We start from the raw sequence: 18,976 nt of genomic DNA, 5'->3' as shown, positions 1-18,976 counted from the left end.
CAACAGATAGCAGCTAATGAGCCTCCACCAGAAGGATGTGATTCATTTTTTTCAGTTCATGGAAAGAAGACCTGTGATTTTCATACTTTGGAGACTCTTCTACTTACAGCATCTGAGAGGTAGATTTTGTGTTTTTTAATTTAAGTGTCATGCATTTTTTTGTGTGTTTTTTTTCCCTGTACTAAGTCTTCCTTCTGATTTTTCTTTTCTATTTTATAGTCTATAGGTGTAATAGTTTATAGTGTGGATTCTGAAACCAGAGTTACTGGATGTGAATCTTGTTTCCATCACTTAAAATAATTTTGCAAAATGAAGCAAAGTACTATCTTTCCTATTCTCTCTTCAAAATGGAGATAATAACAGTATAAATATTCCTGTTGATTTAGTACTACTGTCTGAGCTATATTAACTTATTGTCATTAGCTTAGCAGGAAAACTGTGTGTATAAAATCTAGTGCCTAAAGTGATAGTATTAATGATAATGATCTCTCATGATATTATTAGCTTAAAACAAAGTAAAAGATAATTGCAACCTGATTTTAAAATGAAATTGGTCTGGAGGTATAGCACAGCTCAGTGGTAGAGCTCTTGTTTATTATGCACAAGGCTATAGGTTTGATCCCTGGTACTGTAAAAAAAAAATCAAAACCAACCTCCACCCCACCAAATTTGGCTTCTTTGCCTAAAGAGGTTTAGGTTTCTGTAATAAACAACAATAATGAGTACCTACTTTGCTGTCTGGCGGTAGCAGCAAACCCTCAGTACCTCCTCTAATGCTGCTGTAAATATAATATAGTGGAGGTCTGCTCTATCAGAAATGCTAATGACATTTTTGGTGGTGTGACTCTCCTTATGGACATTGTGTGCCCAGCTGTGTCTGCCCACCAAATGACATTAGTGCTCTTAGTGAGGTGACAACCGCTGTATTAAATGTATGTTCTTGGTAGCTCAGGGTCAAGTCAAGAACATTCAAGAATGGCTGCATAGTAAAATGGTGCTCTCTTGAGCAAACGAAATTAATAACTTAAAATTCTTTAAAAAACTTTAATCTGTTATAACCATAATGCAGACCTTTATAAAGAGAGCAATGGTGTCTCCTCTTCTGAGAGGCTATAAGTATTTTTCATAATTTGGCATTTATCCTATTAGATTTTTTTCATGGTAAGAGGCATCTTTCCATTTGGTACATTTAGGTGTACCTCAGTGTTTTAAACACAGGCATAAAACTTTTATAAAAATGTCTTACTGATGGTTTTTCCATTTTTTGTTTTTATTTCTTTCTGCTCTTCTAAAAAGGCTACAATGAACAACTTCATTCATACATCTTTTCATTCTGTTGAATGCATCATAGTAGGGATTAGTAGGTAGTACATTAAGATCTATTAGTATCATGATCACCCTTAGGGATTTTTTTTTTTTAGAAATTTTAAAACATGTGAGGAAACAGAAATGTTAGATCCATTAGTGGAAAGACTGTAATAGTTGCAATGGTACAGGAGAGACTTGCTATAATTGGCATCAACTTTGAAGCTTTTTGCAGTATTTGTACTTAGGTTTTTAGACAAAAGAATGATCATTTTTATATGGTAAAAAATATCCTGCAGAGTTAGTACTGAGAGATTTGGATATGTATTATTTTTCTTGCCTTTACCCCTTCTCTAGGAATTGGTACAATTATTAATCTGTGTTTGTATTTATAGTTAGTATTTATATAATGTATTTTTATTTTTTGTAATCATGAACAAGTCAGGCTTGCACCTTACAATATTCTTACCAAGTGAAGACTAAGACTGTGATACCATTTATATAAAGATTCTTATAATCTTTACTTAAGTCATTTAGCTATACTTTACATTTTGTACCTTTTTTAATGTTTAAAATCTTTTTTAACTTGATAATTTTGAGCTTTCAATATTTATTTCCAGACCCAAACCTTTGTTGTTCAAAGGAGATCACAGATATCCCTCATCCAATCCTGAAAGCCCAGTGGTGATTTTCTACTCTGAAATTGGCTATGAGAACTTTTCTAATTTCCACCACCAACTTATATCAAAAAGCAATTTAGGCAAAATCAATTATGTATTCAGACATTATTTATCTGTAAGTATTGAATTAATTTTTGTATATTAATTTGCCTTCCATGACCTTAGAACATAAGCTCATAATTTCCCTTTTTATGAAATAACTTAGGAGCTGGGGTTGTGGCTCACAGGTAGAGTGCTTGCTTGCTTAACACATGTGAGACACTGGGTTCAATCCTCAGCACCACATAAAAATAAATAAACAAAATAAAGGTTTTGTGTTCATCTGCAACTAAAAAAATATTTTAAAAATAATTTAGTTATTTGAACTTCTTTTTGAAAAATCAAATAATTTTTATCAGATCTATTATTTGTGCATAGACATTGCCTGGCTTACCTTTTTGAAGAAATATAAAACAATTTTACTAAAAAAGTGGCTTAATAAAGTGTGCATTTTATTTCACAATTAATCATGTAAATAATCTTCGTTAAATTTAATATGGCTGTCATACTATGAAATTGATTCTTGAATTCAGTTCCTTTACATACCTTTTTTATTTTCCTTTTTGGCACCTTTTCATTTGTAGGAAAAGGAAGATTTCTAAAGAGGTGAAATCAGGCAGAATTGATTTAAAATTAAGCTTTTTGTAACATTTAGCATTTAAAATATTTTTATGTTAAGGTTGTTAGCCTTCAAGGTTTGTGTATAATGATGAGTTTGGTGAACATTGGGTGCTAAATCTGTACCATTAAAATAAAATTTTAAATGAAAATTTAAATGAGCAGAAACAAATTTTATCAAAGCCGAGTTTTAAACAACTTTTCTCCCTCTTTCTTCTTGCTAGACCCTTGTTGGTTTTGAAATTTAGACGTCTGAAGGGGCTAGGCATGGTTCTGCAAGCCTATAATCCTAGCTTATGTGGAGGTTGGGCAGGAGGATTTCAAGTTTGAGGCTAGCTTGTGCAACTTATTAAGACCTTGTTTCAAAATGAAATAAAAAGAGCTGGGGATGTAACTCAGGGCTTACATAGCCCTGTGCAATGTCCTATGTTCAAACCTTAGTACAAAACAAAACAAAACAAGTTTAAAAGGACCATCATTTATTAGGATGGTGGTGAGCCTGTGGCATTTTGTTAGCTCATGCCCTGCCAGAAGCATTTAAATTTAGTAAAAAAAAAAGGCCGGGTGTTGTGGTGCATGCCTATAATCCCAGCGGCTCAGGAGGCTGAGGCAGGAGGATCTCCACTTCAAAGCCAGCCTCAGCAAAAAGCAAGGCGCTAAACTAAACTCAGTGAGATGCTGTCTCTAGATAAAATACAAAATAGGGCTAAGGATGTGGCTCAGTGGTTGCATGCCCTTGAATTCATTCCCATTACCAAAAAGAAAAAAAAATTCAGTAAAAAACATACATATACACATACGGTACTAACAAAGCCCTTCTGGGTTTGAGACCTCACCAGTTTTCAACCCTGCTCTGTATGTAGGTTCTAGAGCTACTTGTTTTCATTCTCCATTTTCTCACATGGTTTAGAATCTTTGCCCTTTTAACTGTCCATTCATCTGATTTTTGCTTCTACATTGGAATTTTAATTCTCACAGTCCTGGAGATGCAATATGTAAAGGAGCCTAGGATTTTCTGGAGAAACATAAAGTTGTAATTGATTTTTTTTTCCAAAAATAGAATGAATATTTTAATGGTAGATAAGTGCTTTTATTACTGTTGGTATGTAGCAAACTCTCTTGAACACACAGTTAATATCCTTAAAAAAATAAGCTAAAGATATTTTAAGTACATGATCTTAAGTGATATCTAATAGATGCAATGTTAATGATGTACAGTCAAGTGTGCTGTGACACATAACAAACTTTTTTTTGGGGGGGCTGTACTGGGGGTTGAACTCTTCCACTCTACCACTGAGCTATATCACCAGCCTTTTAAATTTTTATTTGAGAAGGGTCTTGCTAAGTTGCTGAGGCTGCTCTCCAATTTACTATCTTCCTGCTTTAGCTTCCCGAGTTGCTAGAATTACAGGTGTGTGCCACTGCACCTGGCTTATAACAAGCTAGGTAGTAATGATGGAATGCTTGCTTTATCTGCAGAATCCCAGAAGGGAGCCAGTTCATCTCTCTGGTTATGGTGTGGAATTGGCCATTAAGAGCACTGAGTACAAGGCCAAGGATGATACTCAGGTGAAAGGTGAATTTGTAAAATTAAGACCAATGTGTTTTCTTTAAATATGAACTAAAAGGGAATTTGTTTCCATATGAAAAAGAACAGATTTAGGAGTCATTACTGCTGTTTTCTTTGTCCAATAATTCTTTGGAGGTTGACCTTAAAACAACTTCTCTAGGTCCTAATTTTCTCTCACTGTAAATGCAGGTGATGACAATATTCTTCTTTAAGTATTTTGGATGAATAAATAAGTAAAGAATTTAGCATAGTTTTTTTGCACAGAAAGTTTAATAAGTAGTAGTAGTAGCTGTTTTTTTGATGTTATGATTTGCAAATAACCGTTAATTTGTGATTACAATGTGAAATTTTAAATATACTTTAATGAACAGTTTTATGTTCTTTATTATTTTCTCAACTTACATGGTTTACTCTGAATTTTTCTTGTTCTAATTTTGTGGGATTTTGAAATCATTATTTCAACCACAAGTTTTACATGCTGTCTTTTTTTCTTTTTAAGCATAAAAGTTACCAGTTTGGGTAGTGAAGCAAGTAGAAAATAGCCTTGTACTCATTTTGGTTTTTCAATAATTATATTTAGGATTAAGTTGCCTAATTGCAGGTTCTTCAGAATTTTTATTTTGAAGAACCCTTTGTTCATAATATTAAAAGCTGTTAATTTTGAAATTCTAGCATCTGAAATTTTTTACAGTTTATGGGAAAAATATTCTTTTTGATCACAGGAAATGTTAAACACATTTTTTAAAGACATTGCAAAATGTTAATTGGGGTATTTACATTTTAAGTGGTTTTATTTCAGGTGTTTCTGACTTTTATTTTTACATTACTCAAATTTTATCAAATTATAACATTTGTATTTCTAATCTGAACCATTAGACATATATTTACTGTTTTTATAGGAACTGAGGTAAACACTACAGTAATTGGTGAAAATGATCCTATTGATGAGTTTCAGGGATTCCTCTTTGGAAAATTAAGGTATGTATGTATATTCTATTCATTTCTAAAAAAAATGTCCTTTATTCTCTTTAAATCTTCAGAGTTCCCTGCATTCCTAGTGTCATCTTTTTCATGATTATTTAAGTACAGATCTAATAGCACTTTATATTTGTAGTCTAAACTGGAGAAATGCCCACTTTGCTTCTAATTAAAAGTGAGCAATTTTCAGTTACTGTGAAATTTGTTAATTTTATTTATTTATTTATTTTGCATTACTGGGGATTGAACCCAGAAGTGCCCTACTATTGAGCTACCTCTTTGTTTTATTTTGAGATATGTCTCAGCAAGTTGCTGAGGCTGGCCTTGAACTGGAAGTCTTCCTGCCTCAGCCTCCTGAGTAGCTGGAATGACAGGTGTGTCCCATCACGCCTGACTAAATCTCTTTTTTCTTAAATGACCTGCCTGTAGCTTCAGTTAATTTTCTTTCCCTCTCAGTTAATGGAATAAAGTTAAATACCAGTTTTTGATTGAATAATAGGGTGAACCAAATTGTTTTATTTAATTTTTTTCTCATAGATGGGTGTTTAACTTGGAGTGATTGTAGCTATTTGCTTATCCTAAACATAATCTGAAAAAAAGTAAAAGATGTATAATAGATTTTGTACTTGCTCAATTAAAATACATTTTATTAGACTAGGCTTTATGAAAGGGGAGAGAAATTTTTCATTTATTTTATTTTTTTGTACTGAGGATTGAACCCAGGGGTGCTTAATCATTGAGGCACATCCTTAGCCCCTTTTTTTTTTAATTTTTTATTTTGAGACAAGGTCTCACTGAGTTCTTAGGAACTTGCTAAATTGTTGAGGCTGTCCTGGAACTTGCTGTCTTCCCCAGAGTGTTTGGGATAAGGCTTGCACCACCATTTCCAGCTAGAAAATATTCTCTTTTTTTTCATACTGGGGATTGAACTCAGGGGCACTCAACCAATGAGCCACATCCCCAGCCCTATTTTATATTTTATTTGCTTAGCACCTCACTTTTGTTGAGGCTGGCTTTGAACTTGTGATCCTACTGCCTCAGCCTCCCAAGCCACTGAGTTTTACAGGCATGTGCCTGGCAAGAAAATATCCCCCCCGGGCTGGGGATGTGGCTCAAGCGATATCTCGCTCACCTGGCATGCGTGTGGCCCGGGTTCGATCCTCAGCACCACATACAAACAAAGATGTTGTGTCTGCTGAAAACTAAAAAATAAATATTAAAAAATTCTCTCTCTCTCTTTAAAAAAAAAAAAAGAAAATTTCCCCCCCCGCCTTTTTTTAAAAGAAATGTAAACAATTTTTTAAAACATTTTTTTAGTTGTAGATGGACACAATATCTTTATTTTATTGTTTATTTATTTTTTAAATAAATGTAAGCTTTTTAAAAAATATACCTTTATTTTATTTATTTATTTATTTTTTTTTTTTCTTTTTTTTTTTATTGGTTGTTCACAACATTACAAAGCTCTTGACATAACCCACTTCATACATTGGACTGAAGTGGGTTATGAACCCCCAATTTTACCCCAAATGCAGCTTGCAGAGTCACATCGGTTACACCTCCACATTTTTACATAATGTCCTATTGGTAATTGTTGTATTCTGCTACCTTTCCTATCCCCTACTATCCCCCCTCCCCTCCCCTCCCAGCTTCTCTCTCTACCCCATCTACTGTAATTCATTTCTCTCCTTGTTTATTTTCCCATTCCCTCACAACCTCTTGTATGTAATTTTGTATAGCAATGAGGGTCTCCCTTCATTTCCATGCAATTTCCCTTTTCTCACCCTTTCCCTCCCATCTCATGTCTCTGTTTAATGTTAATCTTTTCTTCCTACTCTTCCTCCCTGCTCTGTTCATAGTTGCTCTCATTATATCAAAGACGACATTTGGTATTTGTTTTTTAGGGATTGGCTAGCTTCACTAAGCATAATCTGCTCTAGTGCCATCCATTTCCCTGAAAATTCTATGATTTTGTCATTTTTTATTGCTGCATAGTACTCCATTGTGTATAGATGCCACATTTTTTTTATCCATTCATCTACTGGGGGCATCTGGGTTGGTTCCACAGTCTAGCAATTGTGAATTGTGCTGCTATGAACATCGATGTGGCAGTATCCCTGTAGCATGCTCTTTTAAGGTCTTCAGGGAATAGTCCAAGAAGGGCAATAGCAGGGTCAAATGGTGGTTCCATTCCCATCTTTCCCAGGAATCTCCAAACTGCTTTCCAAATTGGCCGCACCAATTTGCAGTCCCACCAGCAATGTACAAGTGTACCCTTTTCTCCACAGCCTCTCCAGCACTTATTGTTGTTTGACTTCATAGTGGCTGCCAATCTTACTGGAGTGAAATGGTATCTTAGGGTGGTTTTGATTTGCATTTCTCTGACTGCTAGAGATGGTGAGCATTTTTTCATGTACTTATTGATTGATTGTATATCCTCCTCTGAGAAGTGTCTGTTCAGGTCCTTGGCCCATTTGTTGATTGGGTTATTTGTTGTCTTATTGTCTAATTTTTTGAGTTCTTTGTATACTCTGGATATTAGGGCTCTATCTGAAGTGTGAGGAGTAAAGATTTGTTCCCAGGATGTAGGCTCCCTGTTTACCTCTCTTATTGTTTCTCTTGCTGAGAAAAAACTTTTAAGTTTAATTAAGTCCCATTTGTTGATTCTTGTTGTTAACTCTTGTGCTATGGGTGTCCTATTAAGGAATTTGGAGCCTGACCCCACAATTTGTAGATCGGATCCAACTTTGTCTTCTATCAGATGCAGAGTCTCTGGTTTGATATCAAGTTCCTTGATCCATTTTGAGTTAACTTTTGTGCATGGCGAGAGAAAGGGGTTCAGTTTCATTTTGTTGCATATGGATTTCCAGTTTTCCCAACACCATTTGTTGAAGATGCTATCCTTCCTCCATTGCATGCTTTTAGCCCCTTTATCAAATATAAGATAGTTGTAACTTTGTGGATCAGTCTCTGTGTCCTCTATTCTAAACCATTGGTCCACCCGCCTGTTTTGGTACCAGTACCATGCTGTTTTTGTCACTATTGCTTTGTAATATAGTTTGAAATCTGGTATCGCTATACCGCCTGATTCACACTTCCTGTTTAGAATTGCTTTTGCTATTCTGGGTCTTTTATTTTTCCATATGAATTTCATGATTGCTTTGTCAATTTCTACAAGATATGCCGTTGGGATTTTGATTGGCATTGCATTAAACCTATACAGAACTTTTGGTAATATCGCCATTTTGATGATGTTAGTTCTGCCTATCCATGAACAGGGTATGTTTTTCCATCTTCTAAGATCTTCATCAACTTCTCTCTTTAGGGTTCTGTAGTTTTCATTATATAAATCTTTCACCTCTTTTGTTAGGTTAATTCCCAAGTATTTTATTTTTTTTGAGGATATCTTGAATGGAGTGTTTTTCCTCATTTCCGTTTCCGAAGATTTGTCGCTGATATACAGAAATGCCTTTGATTTATGCGTGTTGATTTTATATCCTGACACTTTGCTGAATTCATTTATTAGTTCCAGTAGTTTCTTTGTAGACTCTTTTGGGTCTTCTAGGTATAGAATCATGTCATCTGCAAATAGTGATAATTTAAGTTCTTCTTTTCTAATTTTTATGCCTTTAATTTCTTTCGTCTGTCTAATTGCTCTGGCCAGTGTTTCGAGAACTATATTGAATAGAAGTGGAGATAGAGGGCATCCCTGTCTTGTTCCGGATTTTAGAGGGAATGCCTTCAACTTTTGTCCATTCAGAATGATGCTGGCCTGAGGCTTAGCATAGATAGCTTTTACAATGTCAAGGTAGGTTCCTGTTATCCCTAATTTTTCTAATGTTTTGAACATAAAGGGATGCTGTACTTTGTCAAATGCTTTCTCTGCATCTATCGAGATGATCATATGGTTCTTATCTTTAAGTCTATTGATGTGGTGAATAACATTTATTGATTTCCGTATGTTGAACCATCCTTGCATCCCAGGGATGAATCCTACTTGGTCATGGTGCACAATTTTTTTGATGTGTTTTTGTATTCGATTCGCCAGAATTTTATTGAGGATTTTTGCATCTAGGTTCATTAGAGATATTGGTCTGTAGTTTTCTTTCTTTGAGGTGTCTTTGTCTGGTTTCGGAATCAGGGTGATGTTGGCTTCATAGAATGAGTTTGGAAGAGCTCCCTCTTTTTCTATTTCCTGAAATAACTTGAAAAGTATTGGTTTTAATTCTTCTTTAAAGGTTTTGTAAAACTCCGCTGTATATCCATCCGGTCCTGGGCTTTTCTTGGTTGGTAGTCTTTTGATGGCTTCTTCAATTTCATCCATTGATATTGGTCTGTTCAAATTGTGTGTATCCTCCTGACTCAGTCTGGGCAAATCATATGACTTAAGAAATTTATCGATGTCTTCACTATCTTCTACTTTGTTGGAATATAGGTTTTCAAAATAATTTCTAATTGTCTTCTGTATTTCTGTAGGATCTGTTGTAATATTGCCTTTTTCATCCCGTATGTTAGTAATTTGAGTTCTCTCTCTTCTTCTCTTCGTTAGCATGGCTAAAGGTCTGTCGATCTTATTTATTTTTTCGAAGAACCAACTTTTAGTTTTGTTAATTTTTTCAATAGTTTCTTTTGTTTCAATTTCATTGATTTCCGCTCTAATTTTAATTATTTCTAGCCTTCTGCTACATTTGCTGTTGTTTTGCTCTTCCTTTTCTAGGGCTTTGAGGTGAAGTGTGAGCTCATTTATTTGTTGGTTTTTTCTTTTTTTGAGGAATGACCACCAGGCGATGAATTTTCCTCTTAAAACTGCTTTCATTGTGTCCCATAGATTCCGATATGTTGTGTCTGCATTTTCATTTATCTCTAAGAATTTTTTAATTTCCTCCTTTATGTCTTCTGTAACCCATTGATCATTCAGTAACATATTGTTCATTTTCCATGTGATGTAGGATTTTTCCTTCCTTCTTTTATCATTGATTTCCAGTTTCATTCCATTATGATCAGATAAAATGCATGGTATTATCTCCACCCCTTTATATTTACTGAGGGTTGCCCTATGGCATAATATATGGTCTATTTTTGAGAAGGATCCATGTGCTGCTGAGAAAAAAGTATATCCATTTGATGATGGTTGATATATTCTATATATGTCAGTTAAGTCTAGGTTGTTGATTGTGATATTGAGTTCTATAGTTTCTTTATTCAATTTTTGTTTGGAGGATCTGTCCAACGGTGAAAGAGGTGTGTTGAAGTCACCCATAATTATTGTGTTGTGGTCTATTTGATTCTTGAACTTGAGGAGAGTTTGTTTTATGAATGTCGCAGCACCATTGTTTGGTGCATAAATATTGATAATTGTTATGTCTTGTTGGTGAATGGTTCCTTTTAACAGTATATAATGACCTTCTTTATCCCTTTTGATTAACTTAGTCTTGAAGTCGATTTTATTCGATATGAGGATGGCCACTCCTGCTTGCTTACGAGAACTGTGTGCGTGGTATATTTTTTCCCATCCTTTCACCTTCAGCCTGTGTATGTCTCTTCCAATCAGATGTGTCTCCTGGAGGCAGCATATTGTTGGATTTGTTTTTTTAATCCATGATACCAGCCTATGTCGCTTTATTGGAGAGTTTAGGCCGTTAACATTCAGAGTTACTATTGATATATGGTTTGAACTTCCATCCATGTTTGAATGTTTATCCTTTTTTTTTTTTTAATATTTAGTTTGTTTCTCCGTGATTATCTTTCCCCTCGCCCTCTGTCTTTACTGAGGCACTTCCCACTGATGGTTTTGGTTATTGTTTTTCATCTCTTCCTCGTGTAGTGTTTTGCTCAAAATGCTTTGCAATGCAGGTTTTCTGGCTGCAAATTCTTTTAGCTTTTGTTTATCATGAAAGATTTTTATTTCGTTGTCGTATCTGAAGCTTAATTTTGCTGGATACAGAATTCTTGGTTGGCATCCATTGTCTTTCAGTGTTTGAAATACGTTGTTCCAGGATCTTCTCGCTTTCAGTGTCTGTGATGAAAAATCCGTTGTCAACCTTATTGGTTTACCCCTAAATGTAATCTGTCTCTTTTCTCTTGTAGCTTTTAATATTTTCTCCTTGTTCTGTATATTGGATAGCTTCATAACAATGTGTCTTGGCGTTGGTCTACTGTGATTTTGTGTGCTCGGTGTCCTGTATGCATCTACAATTTGTATATCTGTTTCCTTTTTTATTTCTGGAAAGTTTTCTGTAATTATCTCATTCAGCAGGTTATTCATTCCCTTGGCATGAATCTCTGTGCCTTCCTCTATCCCGATGACTCGTAAGTTTGGTTTTTTTAAGTTATCCAAAATCTCTTGGATGTTTTTCTCATGATTCTTAACCAGCCTATCTGAGTTGGCTAGACTCTTTTCAAGTTGATATATTTTGTCTTCATTATCTGACGTTCTGGCTTCTACTTGCTCCACTCTGTTAGTGATACTCTCGATTGAGTTTTTAATTTGGTTTATCGTTTCCTTCATTTCTAGAATTACTGTTTGATTATTTTTTATAATCTCTATCTCCTTATAAAGATGCTTAACTTCTTCTTTTAGCTGTTTATGTAACTCATTCTCAATGTGTTCTTTCGCTGCTTGAATTTGCTGTCTCGTATCCTCTTTGAGGTTCCATTCCATCTGTCTAAGGTGTTCCTTGAGGTCTTTATATGACCATTTTTCTGATGACTCTAGGTCCTCCTGAGTATTTAGGCTGTCCTGCATTGCTTGTACTCCTCTTCTTCCTTGCTTCTTGAAGCTGCTCATGTTGCTTCTTGTTCTGGTTGACTGCTGGGTTACTGTTATTTTCCTATAAATTTATTTGATGCTAGGGAGGAAAGGTATTAGAAGGGAAGGGAAGGAGTCACTAAGGAGAATGAGAGTAGGCAGGTAGAATTCAAGGAAGGGGGGATAAGAAAAATGAAAAGACAAAAGAAGAAAGAAATAGGAACTGCTGCAGCAGGCTTCAATGAATTTATCTCCTCCGCCGCAGTCCTGCCACGCCAGCCCTCTGTCACAGTGGTGTCCTCAGCAAACGGCTGCAGTTCGCCTCCCCTTCCCGCCGCCAACTTTCTCCTCTCGCTATTTCGGGATGATGGCGGGGTGCTGGCTCACTCTCTCCGGTCTCTGCTAATTTCTTGCTGTAAATGAGTTCTCCTTCTTTTGAAACGTTAGCCTCAGAGCAGCGCCCAAGAGTGCAGGAGGAATCGGTGTCGCGCTACTGGCGCGCCGCGTCGGGCCAGCCGGGGGAGTGGCGCCCAGGAAAGCAACAAGAGGGGTGGCCACAGTCGAGCCCCTAGCTGTAGCAGTGTCTATTTTATTTATTTATTTTTATGTGGTGTTGAGGATCGAACCCAGGGTCTCACACGTCCAAGGCAAGCACTCTACCGCTGAGCCACAACCCTAGCCCTGTTGTTTATTTTTTATGTGGTTCTGAGTATTGAACCCAGTGCATCACATGTGCTAGGCAAACGCTCTACCACTGAGCCACAGCCCCAGATCCTAGAAAACATTCTTCTTCTTTTTTTTTAAGTTGTAGACACACACAGTATCTTTATTTTTATGTGGTGCTGAGGATCGAACCCAGTGCCTCACGTGTGGGAGGCAAGCCCTCTACCACTGAGCTACAGCTTCAGCCCCTCCTAGAAAATATTCTTTAAAACAAAAAAATTTTTTGTGTTTATTTTTTTAGTTGTAATTGGACATAATACCTTTATTTATTTACTTAATTATTATTTTTTTTTATGTGGTGCTAAGGATCAAACCCAGGGCCTTGCATGTGCTAGGCAAATGCTCTACCGCTGAGCCACAACCCCAGCCCCTAGAAAATATTCTTAATGATACTATTTAAAGTTTCACAATTCCAAACCATTTTTATGAAAACATCGTAGTATTTTATAAAGAAAAGTCTTCTTAGACATTATTTTATCCTTCTATCTATTTATTTTGGTTCTGGGAATTGAATCCAAGGGCATTCTACTACTCAACTACATCCCCGGCCTCTTTTTTTAAACTTTTTATTTATTTATTTATTTTAATTATATTTTCTTTTTTTTTAATTATCAAGGCTCAAGTTCATATAGGTTTTTTTTTTTAAGAGTGAGTGAGAGAGGGAGAGAGAGAAAGAGAGAGAGAGAATTTTAATATTTACTTTTTAGTTATTGGCGGACACAACATCTTTGTTTGTATGTGGTGCTGAGAATCGAACCCGGGCCGCACGCATGCCAGGCCAGCGCGCTACCGCTTGAGCCACATCCCCAGCCCCTAAACTTTTTATTTTAAGACAGGCTCTCACTAAGTTGCCCAGGCAGGCCTTGAACTTGGGATCCTCCTTTAGTTTCCCAAGTCATTGGGATTTCACCCATGTGCCACTGTGCCCATCTTCTAGAACCTCTTTCAAGGGAATAAATCCCATTTATGAAAGTTCTGCCCTCGGGCTGGGGATGTGGCTCGAGCGCGCGCCGAGGTGATTCTGTAATCTGCATTTGGGGTAAAATTGGGGGTTCATAACCCACTTCAATCTAATGTATGAAGTATGATATGTCAAGAGCTTTGTAAAGTTGTGAGCAACTAATAAAAAAAATAAAAAAATAAAAAAAATATTTACACTTCAAAAAAAAAAAAAAAGATTGTGCTGAGGATCAAATCCAGAGCCTTATGCATGCTAACCAGGTGCTCTAACACTGAGCTACCGCCCAAGAATAACATTTTGATTTTTTGTTAACATTGCTTTCTATTATTAAGATTATTTAAAATTGTTTTAAAAGCCAAATTTTTAGAAAGCGTTGAGATAAATGGTTGCCTGCTTCTTTCTTGAGTCACTGCAGTGTTTTGACTTTTGATGTGAGATGCTTTATAAATAAATTTGTTTTTTACTTAAGTGTTGTTGGTCTAGCATCCTACTTGAAGATAAAGATGGAGAATTCCACCTTCACCATAAGTGCTTAAAGAGGATGCACAATCTGCTGCCTTAGTTATTTAATATTATCTTTTAGTCTGTGAGCAGTAAAATCATATATAGGAGCATGGTACACATTTAAGTAAGAACTTGGAAACAACTCCACTTGTTTTAAAGTACTGCTATTTGCTTCTTTTTGTTTTGTTTTGTTTTGTTCTGGTTATTTATATTTTATTTGTTTTTCAGTACTGGAGATTGAACCCAGGGCTTTGTGCATGCTAGGCAGGTGATATATAGTGATTTAAAATTGGACATGTATGAGAGTAGAAGTATGTTTATCAATTGTATAGGTTTAAAACAGCATTATCTGATGTTTCACCCTGTTGAGTTCCTAACATGTTCCCTAACAGCATTTCATACTATGTTTACCTCTTCTTAGAGCATCCACTTTCAACTTTTAGCTGATTCTTCAGATAATTTTCTTCAGATTTCTAGTATGCCTAAGTTGGTATTTTATTTTTTAGCTTTCTATTTCAAGGATGATATTTATCTTTCTTCCACTGTCAACCCCTTAGTGTGCCATTACTTCTCCATATTGGTACTTGTCCCATTTCCTCAGCCTTCCCTATTGCAATTTTATCCAGTTTGATCACTCAAATTTGGATAAATTGCTTTTTATGTAAAATGTGTACAAGGCATCCTGGGGCTTTCCTTTAACCGCTTTTCTCGGGTTCCATGTCTTCTTTGTTTTTCCTCTCTTATTTTGATACAGTATATCCTTCTATGTGAGAAAGTTGCAAGGGAGGTCAATTTTATCCTTTGTAACATAAATTTTTCACTTGTTTTTATTGATCGGTTGCTAGGTATGTGGCTTTAGATTGGGAGTCAATTTAGAAGTTTGAAGGATTACTTCTTGAAATTTTGATGTCCATTGTGGTCGTCGAAGTTTGAAGCCTTTATATGAGACCTCTTTATGCTTCCTGGAATTATTTGGAACCTTTTTTTTGACCCTAGTAATTTGAATAAACTGATTAGAAGCCTTAAGGATGAGACTTTTTTACTATAGGGTGTTCTGGTGTGGCCATTTCCTAGGGTACCCTGATTTGTAGAGACTGCCCAGGCCTATCAGATTCTTAGTGCTTTGCACTTCAATATGAGCAGTTAGCCACTTATCACTAGACACTTGAGGAAAGTCTCCAATACCAAAGACAAGAGACTGACATCCCAAACAGGCTGCTTTAGAGGAAGTGAGCTGGGCACTGTAGTCCAGCCACTAGAGAGGCTGAGGCAGGAAGTTCATTTGAGCCCAGAAATTCAAGGTGAGACTGGACAACATAGCAAGGCCCTGTCTGGAAGAAGTGGGGGTGGAAACAAAAACAACAAAAAGAAGAGGAAGTAGGCATCGCAAAGAGAAGAAAACAAAGGCACTCTTTTCATCCTCAGAGAGCCATGAGAATACCAGCAAAGAAGAATTCAAGAGCATGAAAAACTCCTGGAATTTAAAAATTTGACAGCTGTAGGAAAACTCTCATCAAAGAGACTGATCAGTCTCCAGAAGATTTGTGCATTTTCTGCCTGGAGGGTATAGTCTGGCTGCCAGGGTTATAGAAACCTGGTAGGGAAGAGCATTTGGAAACATCTTCAATCTCCCATTTTCAGCAGGGACCCCTGTGCTTATCTAATTTCCCACAGCCCACAGATTCTCTGTTTTGCTCTTTCTAGGCCATGAGCCTCCATTTTTCTGGAGTGTAGGGTTCAGTGACAATAGTCACCGGGCTGTGTGGGATCAACAGGAGGGCCATGTCTTTTTTTTTTTAGAGAGAGAGAGAGAGAATTTTTAATATTTATTTCTTAGTTTTCGGCGGACAAAACATCTTTGTTTGTGGTGCTGAGGATTGAACCCGGGCCGCACGCATGCCAGGCGAGCGTGCTACCGCTTGAGCCACATCCCCAGCCCAGGGCCATGTCTTAAAGAGGCTTTCTGCCAGCCTCTTTTATACATGTGTCCTTTGGGCTGTGAATTCTTGAGTCTTTGGGTGCTCCACAGGGTAACTTGGGTTTCTTATTGACTTTTCCTACCTTCTACCTAGCAATAAGCTTTCTTGGAATTGCTAGTCCAGTTATTACTCACCCCTTTCCCTTCTGCTTCCAAAATTTGTTGGCCTTTTTCTTTTCTGTTCTTTTTGCCCTGTGAACTCATAACTAAAAAAGGTTCTTTTCCTGGCTTTTCAGTACAGTTTCAGGAGGGAAAAAAATACTTGTGTTCAATTCACTGCCTTTACACCAAATTTCCTTAACTTTTATGTGTAGGATACTAATTAATTAAATAGTTCTGAGAAATAAGCAAACCAAGTATTTCTCAAATATTGACTGAATTGACAAAACTATTTAATTCAGGGGCAGGAGATATAGCTCAGTTGGTAGAGTGCTTGCCTCACATTTACAAGGCCCTGGGTTCAATCCCCAGCATCAAAAAACAAAACTATTTAATTCAAATTTCCAGAATAATAATATCAAATAATACTTAGGCTTTCCCCCACCAAGAAGACAGAACATTAAATTGTGCAGGATATATTGGTGTTTCCTGGGTTCTTATTGCTTTTGAGTAAAACATTTTATTAAAACATAAAGTACATAAAAAATGCATCCCAAAGTATAAAACATACAAAAATGTGCCCAGATCCCGAATCTTCAGTTTGATTAATTTTCCCAAAGTAAACTCATCTGTGTTACTAGTGTCCGGATCTAGAAACAGATAAAAACTGTATTTACCAGCTGAGAGTTAGTTTTTCTGACTCTGGAATAAGTGGACGTGTGTAGTTCTTCTCTCCTATGGAAGAAATGCCAATTCTCAATTGATGCAACTCTGCATTGTCCCCGTACCCCCCCCTTTTTTTTTTAAATTGGGAAGTATGTATTCGTGGTATACAACCCAATATTTTGAAATATATGTGTATTTTAATATTATCCCCTTATCTTGCTTACTACTTAATCCTGATGGCCATGAAGCAACAGCTATGGCTTCCTCATTGTTTTGTTCTTTTCCCATGTGACACTAGATCTTAAAAGTATATTTTTTCTTAGTCTGCTGACAATTAGTGGGTGAAAGGAGCTCAGTGGTTCCCTCTCCAGCTGTAGGTTCCTAAGGGATTAAGTTTTGCTTCTGGTATCTAATTTCTTCTGGTTTCCACTATGTGGCTCAGTTTCCTGTGGTATAGAATATACCAATAATAGTTTCTTTTGAGAGAAAGAGGAATTGAATGGAAAGGTCATTATTAACAGATACTTCAAAATGAAATCAGAGCAATTTCCATTGGCTCAGGCAAATCTCAGGGACTGCATAGCCACCTGAGTGCAGGGCCGTCAGCATCTGGGGACTGGCAGGTGAAAGACAGCATGGAGGCCAGATCTAGGCAGCAGGAGGCGTTGTTGTCCCCAGCACAGCAGCTTAGTTTTTTGGTGTGCCTTGGTTTGAAGGAAACCCTTTTTGGTGTGATCCCTGAACTTCATCAAGAGGGTTCAGCTGTTATTATTGACTGCTGTCACAGCCTTAATTGATATCACAGATAGGGAAAACAGCAGAAATGTAAAAAATATAAGGGTAGAAAGCTTGCCCACTATTGTCTGGCACTGGTGAACGAAAGTAAGAGTCTTTGGGTGCTCCACTGAGTAACTTGGGTTTCTTGTTGACTTTTTTTTCAGACAGGTTTTAGAATTTCCCTTATCAGCATTAGCATGAGGGAAGGAGGAAATGGAAGAAAGGTGTATGTCCTATGTATCAGCACTTTCATTTATTATATTGAATTCAAAGAAGATGTGTGAGAGTATATGTGAGAGTATATGGAAGGAAATCTTAACCCCACCTTAGAATATCAAGATTTGTACAGACAGTAAACCCCAGCAATGCAGAAGGGTTTGTTCAACACTCTTTCACCATTCTCTAATAATTTCCTTTTTCTTTTTCAGTATTTTAAGGGAACTTTAGGATTACAGCCTGGAGACTCTGCTCTCTTCATCAATGGGCTTCATATTGATTTAGATACACAGGATATATTCAGGTACAGATGATATTTTTTTTCTCATTTTGTAAGTTTTTATAATGTGTATGTAGCTCCTTGTGATGTGTTCAGATTGTTGTCCCTTCTTACTGTGGCATGAGGCAAAGACAACTTACCAGGCTGTACTCCCTAACCCCAAGGGTGTGGAGGTGGGCCCATGCTGTCCCTGGGGTGGACATTGTGATCTAGTGCCATCTTGTAACATAATGCATGTTCAAGGACTCTGTTTTTCAAGGATGCCCTTTTAGAGCTAAAGTTTACCTGTTAAGGATAGCATCAGAAAAGACCTCTTGCTTTTGGAATAGTGCGAAGGGGTTTATTCAAAATGCTGTCTCTGAAGGCATTATTATTTGAAAACCTACTTTTTTGTTATTCTTAAAATGTAGTTTAAAACTATTTAGCCCCAGATTATCTTTATGATTTTAGTGGGAGGGGAATGGATAGTCAGGTAGAATTCAGATTTTTTCCTTGGAATGAAAATCAAGACAGTTGTCACTGGCTTCCTAATTGCAAAAATAAAAAGTAATTGTTAATACTTCAGAAGTAGTTTACACAATAAAATATTTTCATATTAGTTATTTTAATTAAACATTTATGCCTATTTATTGCATTATGGAGCTAGTGATAAGTCAGTTAAATGGATATGAATACTTTAAAAAAATTGTTTTTATTGAATGGTTTATTAAAATCATATACAGTTCTTTTTAGTATATTAAAATGGTGTACTTGCTCATTAAAACCAATGCAAAATAATACAGAGATAAGGGAACTAAGAAGTAAAATTTCATCCCATCTTATTTTATCCTTTCT

The 18,976-nt window shown here is 36.3% G+C and overlaps 1 long non-coding RNA gene across 1 annotated transcript; it reads left to right on the top strand.

Moving 5' to 3' along the window:
• LOC308635208 lies at positions 1–5,161 on the top strand. Its single transcript, XR_014019160.1, has 4 exons — positions 1–119; positions 1,926–2,100; positions 4,122–4,218; positions 5,112–5,161. It is a non-coding gene; the product is annotated as an uncharacterized lncRNA (long non-coding RNA).
• The last annotated feature ends 13,815 nt before the right edge of the window (positions 5,162–18,976 follow it).

Source organism: Spermophilus citellus (genome assembly GCF_964194105.1).
Source record: "Spermophilus citellus genome assembly, chromosome: 16".
NCBI classification, from domain to species: Eukaryota; Metazoa; Chordata; class Mammalia; order Rodentia; family Sciuridae; genus Spermophilus; species Spermophilus citellus.
The sequence above is the reverse complement of the archived record's forward strand: the minus strand, read 5'-3'. Positions and strand labels throughout refer to the sequence as shown.